The 22,614-nt window shown below is 42.3% G+C and overlaps 1 long non-coding RNA gene and 1 pseudogene across 3 annotated transcripts in view; both read right to left on the reverse strand.

Moving 5' to 3' along the window:
* LOC134478990 (uncharacterized) overlaps positions 1-8,854 on the reverse strand; it is a 34,608-nt gene extending 25,754 nt beyond the window's left edge. The window contains exon 1 of one of the 3 annotated variants that reach the window (XR_010051824.1): positions 7,737-8,854. This is a non-coding gene — a long non-coding RNA (uncharacterized LOC134478990). Of the gene's footprint in view, positions 1-7,543 lie in introns of all 3 variants that reach the window. The other 2 variants (XR_010051823.1, XR_010051825.1) reach the window with 2 other exon arrangements.
* A 3,387-nt stretch (positions 8,855-12,241) lies between these two features.
* Zfp37-ps2 (zinc finger protein 37, pseudogene 2) lies at positions 12,242-21,125 on the reverse strand (annotated as a pseudogene).
* Between the last annotated feature and the right edge of the window lie 1,489 nt (positions 21,126-22,614).

Consider the following 22,614-nt stretch of genomic DNA (forward strand, 5'->3'; position numbering starts at 1 on the left):
TTCGAGTCACTTACATGGTGCCAGGCTGTGTTTGGGGCCAAGAAGAACATCAATGAACACGGGCTTATTTGATTCATGTCCCAGAGAGGAAATATTCTGTAGTCCCTCCAGCAGAGTGACAGATAGGACTGCTGACCTCAGCTCAACATCAGTTCTAAAGCACCTGCTTCTGTCAGTGTCAGAGGATGCTTGGAGCCACTGGAATCTACCTGCTTAACTCCCAAAACCTAGAGCAGTCTCCAGAAAACAGGCAGAAACAAACCTTAGGGGACAAAGAGATTATTGGCCAGGAACTCATGAAGGATGAAGGGAGCTAGGAGACAGCAGAATCAAGGAAGGAAAGTTATCCTGTGTTAGGCAGAAATGCTATGCCACAGTTTTGCTCGATCATGGGGTGGGGGCTGTGCACCCCAAAGAGACCAGCATCTCAGCTCAAAGACAAGGGAGTCTGAAGCAGTTAACAGTTGGGACAGCTAGCTATTCACACTCCTCACAACCAAGCAGTCTTTTTTTCAAGGGTGGGGGTGGACTCTAAGCTATACTGCATCATGATGTCTGGGATTTCATTCTGCTATCCATGAGTATTCTTTCTTCACAGGTCTCGAGTCCTTTCTTCAACTAGGTATCTGTCACAGGAACATTGCAATACAAAGATATTAACTCAGGGGAATCTGAAAGCCACCGAGGCCAGGAACCATGCGTCCACACTACTGCATGCTCAGAAGGGTCAGTGCCTTGGCAGTGTTAGCCTTCAGTCACCAATGTCTGATGGAGGGAAGGCAGGATGACACCAGAAGTGGGAGATACTGGAGAGATGATTCCCGGTTAAATTCCCAGCACCCACAGGAATCCATAAGTCTAGTTCCAAGGACCCGACACCCTATGTGGGCACTGCGTGCATGTGCTGTACAGACATACATGCAAGCAAAACATTCATACACATAAAGTAATCTATTGTTTTAAGCACAAGAGAATTGACCATACTAACAGGAACTAGGCAGAGGGCCTTCTAGGGTGTGGAGAGAATGGATACATATGTGAAGGCCATGGCAAACAGGAGTACAAATAGTTCAGAGAGCCAAAGGAAACCTTGCTGGAACACAGTGAACACAGGAATTACGAAATGAGTTAAGGCTACAAAGGGAGTTGTGTCAGTTTACAGGGGCTGCCCTCTCTATCTCATGCAATATGGGTGACTTCAGCAAAAATTAGACTTTCTCATTTCTGGCAGCCAGAACTCTGGGAGCAAGGTGTTTGATGGGGCTTGCTTCTTCTGAGCTCTTTCTCATTGGTGGAATCATGTTCCCCGGTCTTCAGAAAATCTCTTCTCTGATCCATCCTGTATCCTAGTCTTTTCTTTGAGGACACTGGTCAGTCATTTTGACTTAGGGTTCACTCTGAAGACCTCATCTTACCATATTTACACCAAATCACACCTTCAGGCACTATGGGTAAATCTTCCAATATATGTATTTTTGGTGGGCACACTTATCCCGAATCAGCTCATGTGGGCCTGTGAGGAGCTTGGGAGGGGTTGGTTTTCATGTAGCCCAAGTGCCCTTCTCAGGGCTCGGCATGCACCTGCATGCGTGCGCATGCACACACACACACACACACACACACACACATACACACACACACACATTAAAATTAATCTAAATGGTCAAATATAACAAGAAATTCTAAAAATGGGCTTATTATATGTGTCTATGAAGATGATATGGCAATGATTGGTTTATCCGTCATAATTTATCTGATAAACAGCAATGCAGAAGTAATTTCATTGTAAGCCTGAGAACTGGTTTTCTGAAGAGATGATCGCTTTGGTTTTATTTAGATGCAAAGGAAATGTAAATAGTTTTCAAATGACTACAAAGAATGGACCTACTTGAGATGGATATTAAAAGAAAAAGAAACTCCAGTCTTAAATACGGTATAAATCTAGCGTCAGAAATTTGTTTATAAATAATAAAATAACTATAAGTGTTAGACTGCAGAGAAGTACCAATCTGTGTGACATTCCGTGTTAATTGTTTGTGGCGCTCAGTTTAATCTCATACAGTTTCACACATCCACTATGCAATACAGTTTTAATTAGATATATGAAAATATGGAGGAGCCAGTCAAATGCTACTGACAAACTAAATAAGGACTGAAACTCTAGAGATAATAGGACAGACCCGACAACCACACCACAGCCTCTGGAATTACACATGCATAGTTCTGTTAAGCTCATCTACAGATGAAAGAGTAAGAATCTTTTTTTTATGTTGTGTTCACTTTTTTTTTTTATTATTAACTTGAGTATTTCTTATATACATTTCGAGTGTTATTCCCTTTCCCGGTTTCCGGGCAAACATCCCCCTAATCCCTCCCCCTCCCCTTCTTTATGGGTGTTCCCCTCCCCATCCTCCCCCCATTGCTGCCCTCCCCCCAACAATCTAGTTCACTGGGGGTTCAGTCTTAGCAGGACCCAGGGCTTCCCCTTCCACTGGTGCTCTTATTAGGATATTCATTGCTACCTATGAGGTCAGAGTCCAGGGTCAGGCCATGTATAGTCTTTAGGTAGTGACTTAGTCCCTGGAAGCTCTGGTTGCTTGACATTGTTGTACATATGGGGTCTCGAGCCCCTTCAAGCTCTTCCAGTTCTTTCTCTGATTCCTTCAACAGGGGTCCTATTCTCAGTTCAGTGGTTTGCTGCTGGCATTCGCCTCTGAGTTTGCTGTATTCTGGCTGTGTCTCTCAGGAGCAATCTACATCTGGTTCCTGTCCACCTGCACTTCTTTGCTTCATCCATCTTGTCTAATTGGATGGCTGTATATGTATGGGCCACATGTGGGGCAGGCTCTGAATGGGTGTTCCTTCTGTGTCTTTTTTAATCTTTGCCTCTCTCTTCCCTGCCAAGGGTATTCTTGTTCCCCTTTTAAAGAAGGAGTGAAGCATTCACATTTTGATCATCTGACTTGAGTTTCATTTGTTCTATGCATCTAGGGTAATTCAAGCATTTGGGCTAATACCCACTTATGAATGAGGGCATACCATGTGTGTTTTTCTGTGATTGGGTTACCTCTCTCAGGATGATATTTTCCAGTTCCAACCATTTGCCTACGTATTTCATAAAGTCATTGTTTTTAATAGCTGAGTAATATTCCATTGTGTAGATGTACCACATTTTCTGTATCCATTCCTCTGTTGAAGGGCATCTGGGTTCTTTCCAGCTCCTGGCTAGTATAAATAAGACTCCCATGAACATAGTGGAGCACGTGTCTTTTTTATATGTTGGGGCATCTAATCTTAACAACACCGAGAAATCAATACTGGGTCTCACAGAGCAAGTGCAGCAAGGTGTATGGTTGGCCCCTACTGGCCAACCTCAGTGTTGCGCTGTATCCTACAGCCGCATTGCTGGGGCTACCTTTGTGCTTGTTAGGTCTCTATTAGGTTTGTGCTTATAATTTGCAGCCAGTAGTTGGAGAGTTGGAGCACAAAACTTGTACTCATTATCGTCCTTTTTAAAAATAGAAAAGTCTAGGCTGGAGAGATAGCTCAGTGGGTAAGAGCACTCGATGCCCTCACAGAGGACCTGAGTTCAGTTTCTGGCATACACCAGATAGCTCACAACCATCTATAACTCCAGTTTCAGAAGATATGACACCTTATTCTGACCTCTTCAGGCACGAGTTGTATATGTGTTGAACAGACATACATGTAGCCAAAACACTTATACACATAAAATAAAACTAAAAAAGTCTAACTAGACAAGTCAGGACTGGAGAGCTTTGTCACCGGTTAAAAGCATAGGGCTGTTCTTTCAGAGGACTTAGGTTTGGTTCATGGCACCCACATGGTGGTTCACAGCCATCTGTAACTCCAGCTCCAAAGGATCTATTTTTAATCTACATTAAAATATTAATCTCATCTTTCATTACAAATGTTTCAGGCTAATGTTTCAACTAAAAGCCTTGGTTACTAGTCTTCTAACCTCAAAGTTACATTCTGTTCTTTTGTTTTTTGGGTGCTGAGGATTGAATGAGGGTGTCATGGTTACAAAGTCACCATTCACCACCAGCGGCCTATACCCCTAATTCTGAAGTTAGATTCTTTTACCGGAGTTACTTTAGATAGTCTTAGGTTTTTCTCCATAAGAAACTATTCTTGGTCCTTTTTTGTGAGTTTGTCTTAGCACTTTTTTTCTGTTCCAGTCTTTTTGTGAATGCTTTCATTACTTCTTACCCAATACAAATCAAATGTAAGTGTCTTCGTGGTATTGTATTAAGTGGGGTTCCCTAGAGGAATAAAAGTTACAGTGTGTGTGTCTGTGGGTGTGTGTGTGTGTGTGTGTGTGTGTGTGTGTGTGTGTGTGTGTGTGATTAGTTTATTAGAATGGTCTACAGACTGTAGTTCAGGTAATCTATTAACATAAAGTCCAAGAGTTAAGGAGTTGTTTAGTCCACAAGTCTGGATGTCATAGCTGTTTTTCAGTGTATGTCAGAATTCCAAAGTAGGCCCTAATGCTAATGAAGGAATGGACCTGCTAGCCAGAGTAAGAGGAGGCTCTAGGGAGGGATCTACCTTCTTCCACATCTGTCAGCAGAGGGGGTGACCCAGTTTCATGGTGGACCTTCCCTCCTCAAAAAGATCTGGATTAGAGTGGGTCTTTCCATCTTCAATTGATTTAGCCACTCTCTCATACGTGCATTGGCTGTTAAGGTTTAGTTAATTCCGGATGTCATTGACAACCAAGAAGTAATTACAAGCTCACCCCTGGTCAATGTGACACACAGTCAGATCTCTTTGTCATGCTTAATTTTCAGGTGGAAGTAATAGCCAGGTCATAACTGTGCCTGTGTAACTACCCCATGTAGAGCCTCAAAGGTGTTATGTGTTTAACAGAGTCATAATTGTACACAGCGTGATGTAAGCATCCCTCGTACAACCAAAAATTCATTATAAATTTTATGATGTTCCTTCAAGGGACATTCCTTTGATATCTCAAAAGTTAAATATGACAACTATTGATAATCTCTTAATCGTTCTGATACTCCATGACAAAGAAATAAAACATGAAAATCTGTACAAACACATTCTTAACAAAATACTGCCCTGAGCTGCATACTCCCCTCCCTGGACCCCCACCTCTATTGTCCAGCCACTGGAAATAAAGAAATGAATTAAGCACTTTCTAGAATCCAATAATACCTAAATCACACAAAGACTCCATAAATAAAGAGAACTTCAGACCAATTTACACTATGAACATTGATACATATATTCTGGATAAAATGCTTGCAAACCGAATCCAGGAACACATCAAAAACATTATTCACCATGATCATGTAGGCTTCATCCCAGGGATACAGGGATGTTTCAATGTACAGAAATCCATCAATGCAATCCACTGTATATACAAACTAAAAGAAAAATATCACATGATCATTTCACTTGATGCAGAAAAAGTCTTTGACATAATACATCACTCCTTCATATTAAATGTCTTGGAGAGATCTGAGATATAAGGTGCATTTCTAAACACAATAAAAACAATATACAGCAATCCAAAAGCCAACATCAAAAAATAAAGAAAAATATAAAGCAGATCCACTAAAATCACAGATAAGACAAGGCTGCCCATTTTCTCTCTATTAATTTAACATAGTACTTGGAGGAAGTTCTAGCTAGAGCACTAAGACAACTAAAGGAGATCAAAGGGGAACAAATTGGAAAAGAAGAAATCAAGGTATCACTATTCACAGATGATGTGATAGTACACGTATGTGACTCCGAAAATTCTACCAGCTGATAAACACCTTCAGCAAAGAGGCCACAGACAAAATTAATTCAGAATAAATCAGTAGCCCTCGTTTATAAAGCAATAAACAGGCCGAGAAAGAAATTAGGGAAGCAGCAACCTTTACAATAGCCATGAATAATGCAAACTATGGTGGTATTACTCTAACGAAGCAAGTGAAAAACCTGTATGACAAGAACTTCAAGTCCCTGAATAAAGAAATCAAGGGAGTTATTAGGAGATTGAAATAACTCCCATGCTCATGGGTCAGTAGGACTGACACAGCGAAATGGCCATATAGCCTAAAGGAATCGATGAGTTCAGGGCAACTGCCACCATAATTCCAATGCAATTCATTACAGACTTTTACAGAGCAGTTCTCAACCTCAAATAGAAAACCAAAACCCCAGGATAACCAAAACAATCCTGAACAATAAAAGAACCTCTGGAGGAATCACCATCCTGATTTCAAGCTGCACTACTGGGCCAATAATAATAAAAACTACACCGTGTTGTTACAGAGACAGACAGGTTGATGAATGGAATAAAATCAAAGGTCTGTAAATCACACACACACACACACACACACACACACACACACACACACACACACACACCTATGGACACCTGATTTTCGATAAAGAAGCCAAAATCATACGATGGAAAAAAGAAGCATCTTCAATCAAATGGTGGTGGTTAAACTGAATGTCTGCATGTAGAAGAATGTAAATAGAGCCATATCTATCACCCTGCACAAAACTAAAGTCAAATGGATCAAGGACCTCAACATGAAACCGGACATACTGAACCTAATAGAAGAGAATGTGGGGGAACTTCCTTAAACACATTGGCACAGGAGTTGAATCCCCAAAAACCGCCAATAACTCTGAGCTACAGAGCTAAACAGAGAATTCTCAACAGAGGAATCTTGAGTAGCTGAGAAGCACTTAAAGGAATTTTCAGTGTCCTCAGTCCTCAGGAAATGCAAAACAAATGACTCTGAGATTCTTTCTTATACTAATCAGAATGGCTATAATCAAAAACTGAGGTGACAGCATATGCTGGTGAAGATGTGGGGAAAGGGAATATTCACCCATTGCTGGTGAGAGTGCAAACTTGGACAACCACTTTGGAAAACAATTTGGCAGTTTCTCAGAAAATTGGAAATAGTTCTACCTGAAGTCTCAGCTATATGCCCCAATCATACCCCGCTCTACCACAGAGACACTCGTTCAGCTGTGATCATAGCAGGTTTATTTGTAGTAGCCAAGAATTAGGAATAGCTCAGATGTTCCTCAACTGCTGAATGGAAAAAAGAAAATGTGGTGCATCTACACAATGAGATACTATTCAGCTATTAAAAACAAAGACATCGTGAAATTTGCGGGCAAATGGATGGAACTAGAAAATATCGTCCTGAGTGAGGTGATTCAGATCCAGAAAGATACGCATGGTATCCAGTCACTTATAAGTAGACATTAGCCATAGTGCAGGATAACCATACTACAATCCACAGACTCAAAGGTAATTAGGAGAGCCCAAGGGAGGTTTCATGAATCTCACTCAGAAGCAAACAAAATAGTCATCAAAGGGAGATAGGTGGGACAGGGGGTGAGGAGGGGAACTGTGATCAGGTGTGGGGAGAGGGTGCTGGAGAGGTCTGGGTATGAGAACAGAAACTGGTGGGGGCAATTCTGGAAATAGCTGGAGATCTAGGATAAGGGAGGCTCTGGGGAGTCTATAGGGATGACCTACCTTAGACGCCTACTAGCAGGGAATATGGAGATTGAAGTGGCCATCTCCTACAGCCAGGCAGGACTTCCAGTGGAGGGAGGGAGACATTAATCCAGCTGCAAAACCTTCAAACCAAAATTTGTCCTGCCTCCATGATGTTCAGGGACAAAGATGGAGCAGAGTTTGAGGGAATGGCCGACCAATGACTGCCCACCTTGAGATCCATTCCATTGGAGAGTCAACTCTGACGGTCTTAGTGATACTCTGCTATGCCTGGAGACAGCAGCCTGGCATAGCTGTCCGCTGAGAGGCTTCATCCAGCACTGAATGGAAACAGATGCAGACACCCACAGTGAAACATCAGGCCGAGCTCGGGGAGTCTTGTAAAAGAGCTGGGGATAGGACTGAGCACTGAGCTGGACAGGTCAAGGACAGCACTTGCAGACCTACTGTTGTGCTAGAACCTCTTCTGGTACTAAAATCTGTATTATTCAGGGTTCTCCAAAGGGAGAGAACTTATAGAATGAAAGAGAGGGGCTCTAATCTTTACTTCCTCCTTCTGTAATGTAAATTATATTACATCATTTTGAGTTGAGTTTGTCCTTTTTCGGTAGTTTCTGGAGGTGTAGAATTTGGCTGCGACTTGAGGTAGTTGTACAGCGGGAATCTACTGTTCTAAACTCTGACATTGCTTTTTCACCCAGTGAACTGTAATGTCCTGTTCTCATCCCATTGTCTTGCAACATTTTCTAACTTACTTTTGAATTTATCCTTTGAACCGATAGTTATCTATATTTGCTTTATTCAATTTCCATGAATTGCTCAAATAAACTCTGCCCACTACCCCAAGTTCCTAACCCTGGATGACTTCTTCAAAGCCTCTACTGTTGGTTTTTAAGCAATATTAGTCCATGACCCTGAGGGCCAGACTCTGTCACACAGACACACTTATGAGTCCTAAACCATCCACGGATTCTCAGAAGACAAACACTGTCTGCGTTGAGCTTATGAGTATCAATAAAGACACCGTGGCCACCAAGATGTGCTCAGATTCTGGTTAAATATGAGACGGTAACAAAGGGAATCTTTTCAGCATGTGAACTTGGTGAAAATTGCTTAAAGTTTGCTCGGTCAGTGTTGAATCTAAGGAAGAATCTGGTTTTTACAGGCTGTATTGTGTTGTGTCATTCCCCATATCTAGTCCAGGGGTGATTTTTGGTTTTGTGTTTAAACTCTTTTTCAGAGAATGGTAGGTTGTGGGTTGAAGTGGAAACTTAGAGGCTCTTTGGAAAGTCTGTTGTGTAGGATGTCACACAGGCGAAGGCAGGTACAAGATAGAATGAGGCCTGCCATTGGATGAGAAGGAGGGATGAGGGGAGAAAAGTTTTAGAGAGAGGAGGGCAGAGGAAGCAGCAGAGATAGAGGCTGATGTGAAGATACCTCTCTGCACATTTACAGGTTATGAATATTCTTAAGGGATGGATGTGGACAGGACTTTGTATGTTTAGGTGAGCAATTATATCTTATCAATTTGATCAGAGGTTATTGTGTTGTGTGTTCTTTCATGTGGAGATTTAAATCAAAGGGAGTTATGTGGCAGCCAGAGACCCTAAGCTGCCATGGACTTTGGATATATATTACTGGCCTGGTTCAACCTGCCTTGGGAAATGGATGGGTAGAGAGATTGTTGCCAGGCTCAGAGTAGTCATAGGCAGTGTGGTATGGGATGGAGCACAGCAGGTGAGAAGCTTTGCTGACTGAGATGAAGATATCCACCAGATGTCTTGGGGCACTATGGTGCAGAATCTAGTACGGGGTAAAAGAAAGCTTTTTTTTTTTTATAATTTTACAGCAACACAGTTAGATGGTGTTTTGCTAGGCCAAACAGGTGAAGGAATTTTTGGCCAAAGCAGACACAGGAGAGATGATATTCTGCTAAAGCAAGCACAGGAAAGGACACACGAGGAAGGATTCTTTTCTAACAACATGCATGTGTTGGTCCAACTTACATGGCATAGTTGAGGTGCAGTTGTCAGGACTCCATAGAGAGAAATGCACCAGAAACCTTCTGTTAGAATAGTGGTGTGCTGCAGTTTCTAGGCAGACTCGGTCTGATTGGATGCACATGCTGAGGTATGACACATGGTGGACACATGATGCTTGGAGGTTGTAAATAGGATTCCACAGTGTAACATACAGGACTTAGCTTACTGGTACAGCTGGCTGTACAAAGCTTGTGGGTCGCGAGGCTTTGCCGATCTTCACTTCCCTGACAGACACAGACAAGAACTTCTGGTGTTCCTGTTGGTCCCTGCTGACTGGATCCTAGGCTGAAGCCTGGCTGTCTCCACTAGGTTGTTCCCATTGTTGCTAACTGGATTCTACCAAACTGGACTACTGGTGTATCTGTGAAGTGTTTGCCTGTGGATTGAGCTGTTGCTGCTGCTGACGGACGAACTAAACTGCCAATTTCCGGACAACACAGATTGGAGTTGCTCCAAAGAACTTTTCTAAACAGGTCTACTTCCCTTATATCCTTTCCTTTCTAACTGCCTCTGGTGGGTGGTGCGTTATAAGGAAGGTGAAAGCGTTTAAAAACCATCATTAAAAATAGGATTTGAAAAAAATTAAAGTTACACTGGATTGTGTCAGTTTAAATATGCTCGGCTCCTGGGAAGTGACATTAGGGTGTGTGGCCTTGTCAGAATAGGTGTGGCCTTGTTGGCAGAAGTTCATCACTGTGGTGGTGGGCTTTGAGCTCCTACCGTCAAGCTCCCCTCCTGGCTGTCCACATTAGACAGTCTCTTTCTGGCTGCCTTTGGATCAAGATATGGTACTCTCAACTCTGCTATGTCTGCCTGGATACTGCCTCGCTTCCCACGGCGACAATAATGAACTAAACCTCTAAAACTGTAAGCTGCCCCAATTAAATGTTTTCCTGTATAAGAGTTACCTTGGTCATGATGTCTCCTCACAGCAATGAAACCCTAAGAAAAAGATCATTGATTTAAAAGGTGACATAAATCATAAAGGAGAACTTTCTCTTTCCCTTTAGGCTCAGCTGAGGGGAACTTTTCTGCTTCTCTGGAGCTGCTTAGAGCAGATATGGGTGGAACAGAGGGAAACTCACCTTAGGTAGCTATTTCCTCCTCCCTGTGTTCATGCTGCTTAGAGGAAAGGGACCCTGGATGAGAGGCCTATCTTCTCCCCACCTCCACCCAGGGAGCAATCTTGATTGAGACTGAGAGTCAAGCAACAAATAAGCAAGTGCTTTTGCTCCCTGAGTGGGGCACGTGGAGGGTGTGTATGTGCATGTGTGAGAGTGTTCATAAATGAGTATAGAAATCTCAGGTCACTTTGTCAAATAACACTGTGGAATAGACTCGGCTGTCTTTTAAAACTGTGTTAATTTGTACATATAAAAGTATTTTACTGTGATATATATTTGAATAAGTCTCATGTACATGGTAAAAATGTCAGACATCCATGCTGCACTCCTGTGTTCAGTGGTAGCCCCTATTTTCTTCTAGGTTAAAAAAACAAGTCTATTCATATACAGATATATCGGTATAAATTCATATATATGTACACAGAGGCATAAAAGACAGACACACATACACGGTCTTTGTCAACAGTGAGAACATACTATATACACTGTTCAACAATCTGATTTCTGTACTTAAACGATATAACAAGTAGCATTCACTACAACACATTCCCAGCTGTTCTCCACATTTTTATTCATCTCTTATTAACAATATTTAGAAAAAACCCATCAAAGTTTTCTATTGAAGTCTTTAATTCTAGCACTTGGAAGGCAGAGACAGGCACATCTCTGTGAGTTCAAGGGCAGCCCGGTATACAAAACAAGTTCCAGGTCAGCCTGGTCTACATAACAAGTTCCAGGCTACCCAGCAGTATATGGTAAGATTCTGTCTCAAACAAAACAAAACAAAACAACTCCCCAAAGTTTTCTATTAATTCTGAAGCTAACGAAGACATAAACAAAGAAAGCGAGACGATACCAGAGGGTACCCTCACTTGTATTTTACACAGGCCCTAGTATGCAGTAAGCATAAATGCAAATTAAATACTAATTGTGGTGGCTAAGCACATGCCTAAAAAGTTCATGAATTCTTTTATTTTACTGTTTGTTGCCCTAATTAACATTTTCACAAATGAGAGAGAGAGAGAGTGTGTGTGTGTGTGTGTGTGTGTGTGTGTGTGTGTGTGTGTGTGTTTGTGTGTGTGTGTGTGTCAACATGAGTACCGTTTCTCAGGAGCACTCTACCCTGTCTTTAAAAGTTTTTCCCTCTGACCTATGGCTTGTAAATTAAGCAAGTCTGGTTGTCCAGGTAGTCTCTGGGATCTCCTTTCTCAACTTTCCCAATTATGAAATTGCAAGAGCACTGCAGCACATCTAGATTTTGACGTGGGTCCTATACCGCTTAACAAGCTTTTACTGATTACGCTATCTCCTCATCTCCTTGTTCACAATTTTAAGAGCTTCCTATTTTAATCTAAATATGGAGACAATTTGTAACAAGTGTAAAAACACAGTATTTCCTGTAAAGGTTTAGGATGAAGTTTAAACTTTATTACCATCTAATGATCTCATGTAAAGATACATACTCCAAAAAAAAGACTCTACCATCATTAAACTGAGACCATCTTGAAGGTTAAACAATACCAAACCAGTCAGCTGTCAGAGTTCCCACATTAATCTTCCTCCTGAGATTGCTCTTCCAAGTGAATTTTCATATTCTTCTCTAGTAAGACAAGCATTTTGTTTGAAGGCTTTACCACATTCAACACACTCATAGGGTTTCTCTCCAGTGTGGGATCTCTGATGAATAACTAGTTGTGATTTTGCATTGAAGGCTTTTCCACACTCATAACATTCAAAGGGCTTCTCCCCTGTATGAGTTCTCTGGTGTACAATGAGGTGTGACTTCTGACTAAAGGCTTTTCCATATTCTACACACTCATAGGGTTTCTCTCCTGTATGAACTATCTGGTGTTGAGTAAGGCCCTCAATTTGCTTAAAGGCATTACCACATTGATTACATTCAAAGGGGCAATCCCCGGTGGGAGTTCTCAGATGGTAGGTAAGAGATGAGCTATGTCCAAAGGCTGCTGCACTCCTTACATTTATAAGGTTTCTCCTTCGTGTGAGTTCTCTGATGGATAACTAGGTGTGACTTTTTGCTAAAAGTCTTCCCACACTCAGTACATTCAAATGGCTTCTCGCCTGTATGAATTCGCATGTGTTTAGTCAGGGATGAGCCATACGTAAAAGCTTTGCCACATTCATTACATTCATAGGGTATTTTGCCCGTGTGTGTTCCCACATGTTCGGTGAGAGATGAATTATATCTGAAGGATTTCCACATTCCTTACACTCGTACGGCTTCTCGCCCGTGTGAGATCTTATGTGTTGCATAAGGTTTGAGCTGTGCCTAAAGGTTTTGCCACATTCGTTACATTTGTAGGGCTTTTCTCTGGTCCGGATTCTCAAGTGGTCAGTGAGGGCATGTTTGTGACCGTGGGCTTTGAAACACTGGACACACTCGTACGGCTTTTCCCCAGTGTGAGTTCTCTGATGTACGACAAGGTGGGACTTTTGACTGAAAGCTATCCAGCATTCGTTACATTCATATGGTTTCTTCTCGGTATGAGTTCTTTGATGGTCAAGGATCCCCTGTTTATGGCTGAGGACCTTCCCACATTGATTACATTCATAAGGTTTCCCAGAGATTGGAGCCTTGTCAGGTTTAGATGGACTACGGCAGGGTGATTTCCGTTTCTCCCAGGTCTGAATTTTGTCTTCCTTGGTATGGGATGCGCTATGACGGCATACTTTCTCACATTTCTTGCCTGTTTGGTTTTTGTCACCTTTACCAAACAATTTATTGTTGGGTGACTTGTCACATTTCTTTCTATTTGAAATCTCATCTCTGTTCACATTGGATGCAGAATGGCTGAGTGATTTCCTATATTTGCTAGCTCTATCGGGTTTCTTTTTCGCAGAGTTTTTAATCTGACTGGGCAAGTCTAACTTCTGATTCAAGTTCTTCCCATACAAATTGGATTTATGCAATCTTTTTTCAGAAGGATCGTGTTTTGAATGGACATTTTTCTTCTCCAACAAAGTACACTCACTGCTTTTCTTACTGTTTGAACTTTTCTTCCTGAATGTCACTTCTGTAGTGAGTTTCCTTTGGAATTTCTGCTTCCCCTCCATCTGCACACCATCTTGTTGGACCTCTAGAATAGAACTGATGAGAGATTCTTGTGAGTTTCTGCACCCCCACTGAACGTCTTTATAAGTTTCCTAAAGAGATTCCCTCCTTGGTTGGGGTTGAATATGTACCACCCTAACATCCCAATAATAAAATAAGTGTCAGGAAGGACTGTCTCTGTCCTCTTGGACCCAATGGAAAGAAAACTACAGTAAACCAGGGAAAAGACAACTGAAAGAGTTGGCTGTGTAGAAACAGAATCTTGTAACCTTAGGGTAGAAGATGAAATACACACAAGGAATATTGAACAATGCATAAGTTAAAAAACAGATTTGTGGTTATGCCAGGTATAGTGGCACATGCCTATTATTCCTAGTACACGGGAGGCTGAAATACCTTTTCATAAGTTTGAGGTCAGCCGGAGCTACATAGCAAAGCATTCCTAGTCTTCCCACTGTGATTAAATTTAGGATGCCATGATGTAAGTGTTATAAAAGCCATACTTATCCTACTTACCCACGCACAGAAAGAAGCAGAGATGTAGGACTACTTGTTCTCAAGAACATAGTGTGCATAGTTTCACTTCCCTGTGACTTCTAAGTTGCCAGTTCTTGTTCCTGGTGGAGTCTGGCTAAAGTCTCTACCCTTGGGTTGTAAGAGGTGTACTTTTGCCTCTTCAATAAATCCCTCTATTTTTACTAAGGCTACCTAAAATAAACTAAAACAGAACACATCTACCAAGGAGAACTGAGGAGCCAGCAGATGATTGGGGCACTTCGAAGGGCGGCTGCTCCTCCCTTCTCTTCCATGAGCAATGTACCAAGGACATCCTTACTAACAACCAATGACTCCATGGTTCCTCTAAGTTCCCTGATGCTTTTGCAAAGTCATGAAATTCCAAGCAACTCACTTGGGAGATGCTTTACTGTCTGGGTTTACAGTGGGTGTCCATCTGTTTTCCCAGTGACTTGTGGATTGCATACCTTTGATCCTGTCACCATTCCAACAGATGATGGCCAATTTCAAGTTGATTCATGGCCCGAACACTTGCTCATGTTCTTTTTCCTACACATTGCCCAATTGAAAAATGTACATTTAGAAACGCTCTTCTTCTCTCAGCCTACTCCCTTACCAGCTCTCTGCATAGAAATGGAATGGAGAAATCATCTGAGGTAAGAGTTTTAAACATTTAACCAGAGAAACATAGGTAAGAGTGAATAGCCACTCCAGTTTATATGGAGAAAATCAGAGCATCTGAATGGATGTCTGGAATTCTCACTTTCATGGAGGGCATTTAGGAGATCCTGGTTTGGGGTAAACTATGGTGGCACACATCTTTAATTCCAGCATTCATGAGGCAGAGTTCCAGACCAGTCAGGGCTACATAATAGAAATTCATGAGAGAGAGAGAGAGAGAGAGAGAGAGAGAGAGAGAGAGAGAGAGAGAGGGCTTCAGAGATGAGGAGACAAAAACAGATACACAAAGAATGGAAAGAGGAAAACACATACACAATGAGACAGAGAAACAGAAAGACACACATAAACACACACAAACTCAGAGAGAGAGAGAGAGAGAGAGAGAGAGAGAGAGAGAGCACATTGCAGAGATGAGGAGACAAAAACAGATACAGAAAGAATGGAAAGAGGAAAACACATACACAGTGAGACAGAGAAACAGAAAGACACACACACATAAACTCAGAGAGAGAGAGAGAGAGAGAGAGAGAGAGAGAGAGAGAGAGAGAGAGAAAGAGAGAGAGAGGGAGCATTGCAGAGAGGAGGAGACAAAAACAGATACAGAAAGAACAGAAAGAGGAAAACACATACACAGTGAGACAGAGAAACAGAAAGACACACATAAACACACACAAACTCAGAAAGAGAGAGAGAGAGAGAGAGAGAGAGAGAGAGAGAGAGAGCATTGCAGAGATGAGAAGACAAAAACAGATACAGAAAGAACAGAAAGAGGAAAACACATACACAGTGAGACAGAGAAACAGAAAGATACACACACACACACACTCAGAGAGAGAGATGGGGGGGGGACACACACTTTCAGATGGTGGGGGAGTATGTTGGGTGGACATGTGTATAGTATAGAAGGGGGAGTCCAGAAAGCTGAACTGGGGCCGCTCTTTCACCCAGGGATTCAGGACTCGCACCCTGGGATAGAGAGATGAGCAGGACTCTCCGGGCAGGATGGCAGCACTAGTCTTCTGATACCCAGTGATGATGGGGGAAGACTGGGACAAATTTCCTTCTTCAAAGGAAGTGATTGGGTTGGGGATTTAGCTCAGTGGTAGAGCGCTTGCCTAGCAAACGCAAGGACCTGGGTTCGGTGTTCAGCTCCAAAAAAAAAAAAAATAGGAAGTGATCAACACTTACACCTGTTCTCTTGACATGTAAGATTAAAACAATCTTTGCCCGTGTGTACACATGTTCATTTGGATGTGTGCACATATCCACATGCCCATGATGTGCGTGACAGTTTGTCATCAAGCCGTTCCTGGACTGTTTTCTTCATCTTAGGTTTGAAACAAGGTTTCTCACCAAACAGCTCACCAGTTGGCTAGACACGCTGGCCAACAAGTCCCAGCTCCGGTCTCCACCGCCTTGGTGCCAGATTACAGGTGTGCACCTCCAGACACAGCTTCTTACATGGAGGTTGAAGGGCTGAACTCAGGGTCATGCTCATGAGGCCAGTACTTTACAAACTGAGCCATCTCTCTAGCCCCATAACCAACTTCCTACAGGGATGGATGGAGCTGTCACAATGGGTATCCACTCCCCTAAAAGACAGAAAGTATGAAAAGACAACTTCACTATGAAGGTTTTATGAATCACAGTCCTACTACGTGACAAGATCATACCAGGGTACTAATAATTGATTAAGGTGGAAATCATTTTCTCTTCCTTTCTTGTTTTTTTTCTTGTTTTTCAAGGCAGGGTTTCTTTGTATAGCCCTGGCTGTCCTGGAACTCACTCTGTAGACCAGGCTGGCCTCAAACTCACATAGATCTGTCTGCCTATGCCTCCTAAGTGCCAAGATCAGAAGTGTGTCTATCCCCCTTCTCAGGAAAATAATTTTCTTAATTTGAGACAGCAAGTGGAAACTGAATTTTAAGAGAAACCAAATGTATCTTCAGAAACTGAAGCATGGGCTCACTGGGCCCTGCAAGTTCAGGTAATGCTTATGAGTGACACATCTGTACCACGAATCAGGGAACGTGGACTTGTTAACCCTCCTAAGTACTAGACTTAGAGATAAGGCAAGCCAGATTCGTGTACTGTCAGTGACAACTAAGAAAAGCCAACAAATGGGACTTGACAAGAGGATTATGGCACACAGGTTAAAAGCAGGGAGGGTGAAGGGAGCCTCTGACTAATAAGAATGAGACTTTCCATAGCTGAATTTCCTACAAGCCACTCCAATAAGAAGGTAAGACAAAGACGTCGGAGATGTCCACCTAGAAGCTGCCAGTCTAGAAAAATTAGCTTGTATTTGCATACTGGGAGATCCTTTGGAAAGATGGAATAGAGACCAGAACACCAGGATGCCTGACTTTAAGGGACCATCAGCAAAGTAAGGGAGCTGGTAACTCATCCATTTAAAAACACAGCAAGAACTTAAGGTTGACAGCCATTAACAAGGGCACTAGAGGGCAAGAAGGTTGACTAGAGAGTGATTGTATTAGTTACGTTCACATTGCTGTGATAAAACGCCATGACCGTGTCAACAGGGGGCAGATGGTTTCAGAGAGATACATCTCCCTCTCTACACTCATGACAGGGAGGCATGGCAGCAAGGGACCGTCACAGAGCAGGAAGCTGAAAGTCACATCTTGACCTGTAAGTAGGAAACAGGCCATACCTCTGTGTGTGGCACACACACAGTTGGGCCAGCCTTAATGACAACACCCACCAACTGGGTGATGTCTCAAATGCCTGAGACTATGGGGGGATATCTCATTCAAATCATCCCAGGGATTAAGGGCGTATGGACACTTACAGAGAAGGGGTATGAGGAGTTTTGTGCTTAGTGGAAGGAAACAAAATATTAGGAGTGTCCACCATCTCCAGAGATGCAGAAAAGAGACTGATGTAAGAATGTCTAAAATTATTACAAGAAAATATGAAAATTAGGGAACTTGTGTGCAGGGAGAGGACAGGGAAAATTGAGGATTCTTTTTTAAATATGCTGAAGAGGAACGAGATTGAACATTGAAGAGTCTTCTGGAGGCTAAGCAATAAGTATACAGTAGGGAAGGGGCTAGGTGAGGGAGGTGACTTCAGGCTACTGAGCACTGGATTTCAGCTTTCTCCCTACCACTGTCAGAATGGTGACTGACTATACTCTTGCTCCTTATGGAAGACCATTACTCTCAGGCTACCCTGTAGCATGGCATTTGGAATTGATGCACCTCTTCTACAAAGAGATTATGCATGCCTACCCCTGAGCCAGGCGACTCGCTCTGACCATTTGAAAGTGCGCTACAGCGGGTAACTACCACATCCAAGCAGTGATTTAAGGAGTAATTAAGTGGTTCCATTCACCCATTCTTTTCTTCTCCATGAAATTAAAGCTTGTTGTGAGCTGCTCATGTGGACAGGTTTACAGGAGAAGGTGATAATTAGAATCTCCAAGGTAAGAAAACATCTGTGCTGTGAATTCCTTTTCTCCTGAGAGATTCTGGTGTTTTTTTCTACTAGCTCCTGGTTAAGAGACAAAAACCCGGGACTTTTAAGAAAAAATTATTTTTTCCATATTGGGGATTAAATCTAGGTCCTTGTGAGAAATCACTCTCTATTCTCAGCTGTATCCCAAGCCCTATGGAAATTTTTCAAATTACTCTTTGAAGAATTCCAAACTTACCACAAAGAAACTAAAGACTTACTTGCACTGGTTCCTGTTTTCTTGAGTCTGTGCAGACTACTTGGGCTGTTCTTATTTACCTTTCCTGAAGAACGTCACTCCTCTTCTCCATCCAACTTAGAGACTGGGACTTGTCTGGGATCTTGATTTCCTACTCATAAGAAATGGTAGACACTGAGGGTTGGACCAACCACTTCAGAAATCAAGCCACAACTTTTTTACTCCAGGGTCTTTCAAGGCTAATGAACATATATGGCTTCTGATGTTTCAAAATAAGGATGCCCATGAACCTCAACTAAGCACACCTTCCCTTTTGGAGGCAATGACACAAGCATCATTCCTAGCACTTGTTGCTATTCTGTCTAAGCTCCACCCCCACAGCTACTTGGCAGCAGCCAGGTATGCTCTGCCCCACAGTTGGCTAGCAAATGGCATGTATAGTACCTGACACAATAAAAGGAGCTGCTTGCCCCCCCCACCTCTTATTCCCTCTTACCCTCTCTTTCCCCTCTTGCTCTTTGTTCTTCTCTGTTCTTGTCCCATCCCCCTCCCCCATGTGCCCATGACTGGGCCACCTGTCCTCTCTTCTACTCTTCTCTCATTAAACCTCGTCACGTGAAACCATGGTGTCTTAGTGTTTTCTGTCCAGTCAAGGGTTGAGATAAAAAACCCTAACAGTACTAAAAAGGGATCAAAAGTCCCTGACCAAACAACCAACCACCACGACCACCACCACCACCACCAACACCACCACCACCACCACCACCACTGCCAAAATAAAACAAAACAAAACAAGAAAACATCAAAGGGAAACATGAAGGACTTGAGGAAGAAGGGACAGCAGGGAACATGTTCTGGGTTGTGGGGAACTGTCCTTACCCATCGAGGCTGGATTACTGCAGTTCTCTAGCTTTGTATCCTTGTACACATTTCTCTGCCCAGGTTCCAGCTGCTCCCATTCCTTCTGAGGAAAAGCCACAGACACATCCATGAACGTTACTGACTCCTATCATTCTTATTCAGTCCACAGAGAATTGGACAGTTCGACCATATCAACCCTCACCTCTTCCCTCTCTTCTTCTTTACAAAGGGATTGGCTCTGTCTCTGGTGTTTAGAATTTCCTCCTTGGCTTTGAATGTTTCTACTATTTCACATCTCATTTCCACAAAGTATTTGGTATCAAAGGGGGAAGGCTTTAGGTGAACTCCAGCTGCCATGTTGACCTGGGACTAGCGAGTTTGTCTGGATCTTTCTCTGGGTTGCTGTCCCTTGGCTTATGGCACCATTATCAGGCCGTTTTCTATCTTCCACAGAGTCCTGGACTGGAACTGTTACCTAATTTTGTAAGTATTCTCAAGGATAGCTTAGCTTGTGAACAATTTGTTTTTTTGTCTCTAAACTTTTGCCAAGACTAAAAGTGAAAAGCCTGGCACGGTGGTGCATGGATGAGGCTGAAGCCACTGAGGAGGATTTGGTCACAGAATGATGTGGACTGTGGCAGGGGTTGAGAAGACAGAGAGACAGAGGGAGATTTCAGCAAAATTGGTTGGCTCTCTCAACAGCTTTTTGCCATAATGTACCAAACCACAGCAAGAACTTGATTCAGGATCCTGAGCTTGAACCAAATTTAATCTCTCGAACTAGGGGGCAGAGGATGCTATGGGGTGTTGGGCAAACATTTGTCTTTATCCATTGGGCCTCTAATGACCAGACCTCCCCCGACCCCTAGCATGTCCTGAACCATGTTGAGCAGCCATAGCCTTAGAAAGATGTGTCTCTCCTAGATCTGTTGGAAAAGATAGTCTATGGATGGAAGAATCGTCAGCAAGTCTCATGCGTCTATGGTCCTTATAAAGCCTCTAAGGCAGGAGCCCTAGAGAGCATTCATCAGGTCTTGGGACTGCTCTAGAGGTGGTGAGATCCTGAGACTCAGATTAGATTCTGGGACATGAGGAACGATCTTGGGTACAGGACTAAGGAGGTCCCCTCATTCTCTCATGGGTTAGCCCTCTGGACACATAGACATACATTTAAGTGCAAGGGTAATCATTTATTGAACTGCAAGAACAAGAAATTTGTGCAGAATGATCATGGGTGGGGCAAAGAGAAATTTAAGAAAGCTTTTAATTTTCGATGTGTTATCCTGGGTATCTAGGGAAGATGCTGGAGTGACGAGGATTGCACTTTTCTGTGAGACAGGATGGAAATCAGATCGCAGAATTTGTCTCAGGATGCTCCATGGACAGGAAATGGTGGTGCTGGAGTCCTGGTGAAAAGTCTCCACTCAGCACTGAGTAATCCAGGAAGAAAGGATACAGGAACCCATTAAGCACTTCTTGGATTGACTTCTGGACAGACAGGCACTCTATTGTATAGAACAAAGGATGAAGAAATAGATCTTGCCCTGCAATCTAATCAACAGTATTTGCCAGAAAACAGGGATTAAAGGCATAGTACAAATGACTCTTTCCTTATGGATGACCTATGAAAAATGAAGTAACAAAAGGTCTGAGGATTGTTTCCACAATCTTTGGCATAAGAAGCTCCGAAGAATGGTCATTGCCTTGAGGAATAATGGTGAAAGCCTTGGCCACTTTTTTTTTATATTTTTAAATTTTTATTTATTTTATTTTATTTTTTTTTTTAGCTTGAGCATTTCTTATTTACATTTCGAGTGTTATTCCCTTTCCTGGTTTACTGGCCAACATCCCTCTAATCCCTCCCCCTCCCCTTCTTTATGGGCTACATGGTGTTTTTTTGTTTTTTATTCTTTTTTTTAAAATTTAATTATATTTTTTTATTAACTTGAGTATTTCTTATTTACATTTGAGTGTTATTCCCTTTTCCGGTTTCCGGGAAAACATCCCCCTAACCCCTCCCCCTCCCATTCTTTATGGGCTACATGGTGTTTTTTGTTTTTTATTATTTTTTTAAATTTTATTTTATTTTTTTATTAACTTGAGTATTTCTTTTTTTTTTAACTGTCAGAAACAACCAAACCTTAGTGGTTTATTTATCCATTTATTTGTCCCTCCACAGTTGTCAGTTGCCTATAAGGGAAGCATGCAAGGAAAATTGTTTATATTCACCAAAACCACACATTTGAACATCATATAAAAATGCATTTCCCAATTATTTTAAATAATTTTTAATTTGATGCATTGTGGTGATTTTCTAACATACTTTAACATAGTCTTCAGTCCCACCCAGTATAAGATCATGTTTTCCTCTCCCCCCCCCCAATCCTACCCTCTTTCCCTCTTAGGGCCCTCCCTCCATATACCCTTGTTGCTTTCTTCTCCCTCCCAAGTGGGACTGAGGCATCCTCATGTGAGCTCCTCAGTTTGTTGACCTTTTTGAATTATGTGGACTGTATCTTGGTTATTCTGTATTTTTTAATTTTTGTGTAATATCCACTTATTAGTGAGACCATACTGTGCATGTCTTTTTGGGTCTGAGTTACCTCACTCAGCATGATATTTTCTAGCTCCATCCATTTGTCTGCAAAACTCAGATTATCCTTGTCCTTAATAGCTATATAGTATACTATTGTGTAAATTAACCACATTTTCTGTATCTGTTCTTCTGTTGTGGGACATCTGGATTGTTTCCAGCTTCTGGGCATCACAAATAAGGCCTCTATGAACATAATGGAACATGTGCCCCTGTGGCATGGTGGGGTATCTTTTGGGTATATTCCCAAGAATGGTATTGCTGGGTCTTTAGGTAGGTCTATTTTCAATTTTCTGAGGAACCTCCAAATTGATTTCCAGAGAGGTTGTACCACCCACGTGCAATCCCAACAACAATGGAGGAGTGTTTCTTTCTCCACATCCTTGCCAACATGTTTGTCACCTGAGGTTTTGATCTTAGCCATTCTGGTTGGTGTAAGGTGGAATCTCAGGGTCGTTTTGATTTGCATTTCTCTGTCATTAAGGACATTGAAGACTTCTTAGGTGCTTCTCAGCCATTTGAG

Source organism: Rattus norvegicus, chromosome 5 (genome assembly GCF_036323735.1).
Source record: "Rattus norvegicus strain BN/NHsdMcwi chromosome 5, GRCr8, whole genome shotgun sequence".
Classification (NCBI taxonomy): Eukaryota; Metazoa; Chordata; class Mammalia; order Rodentia; family Muridae; genus Rattus; species Rattus norvegicus.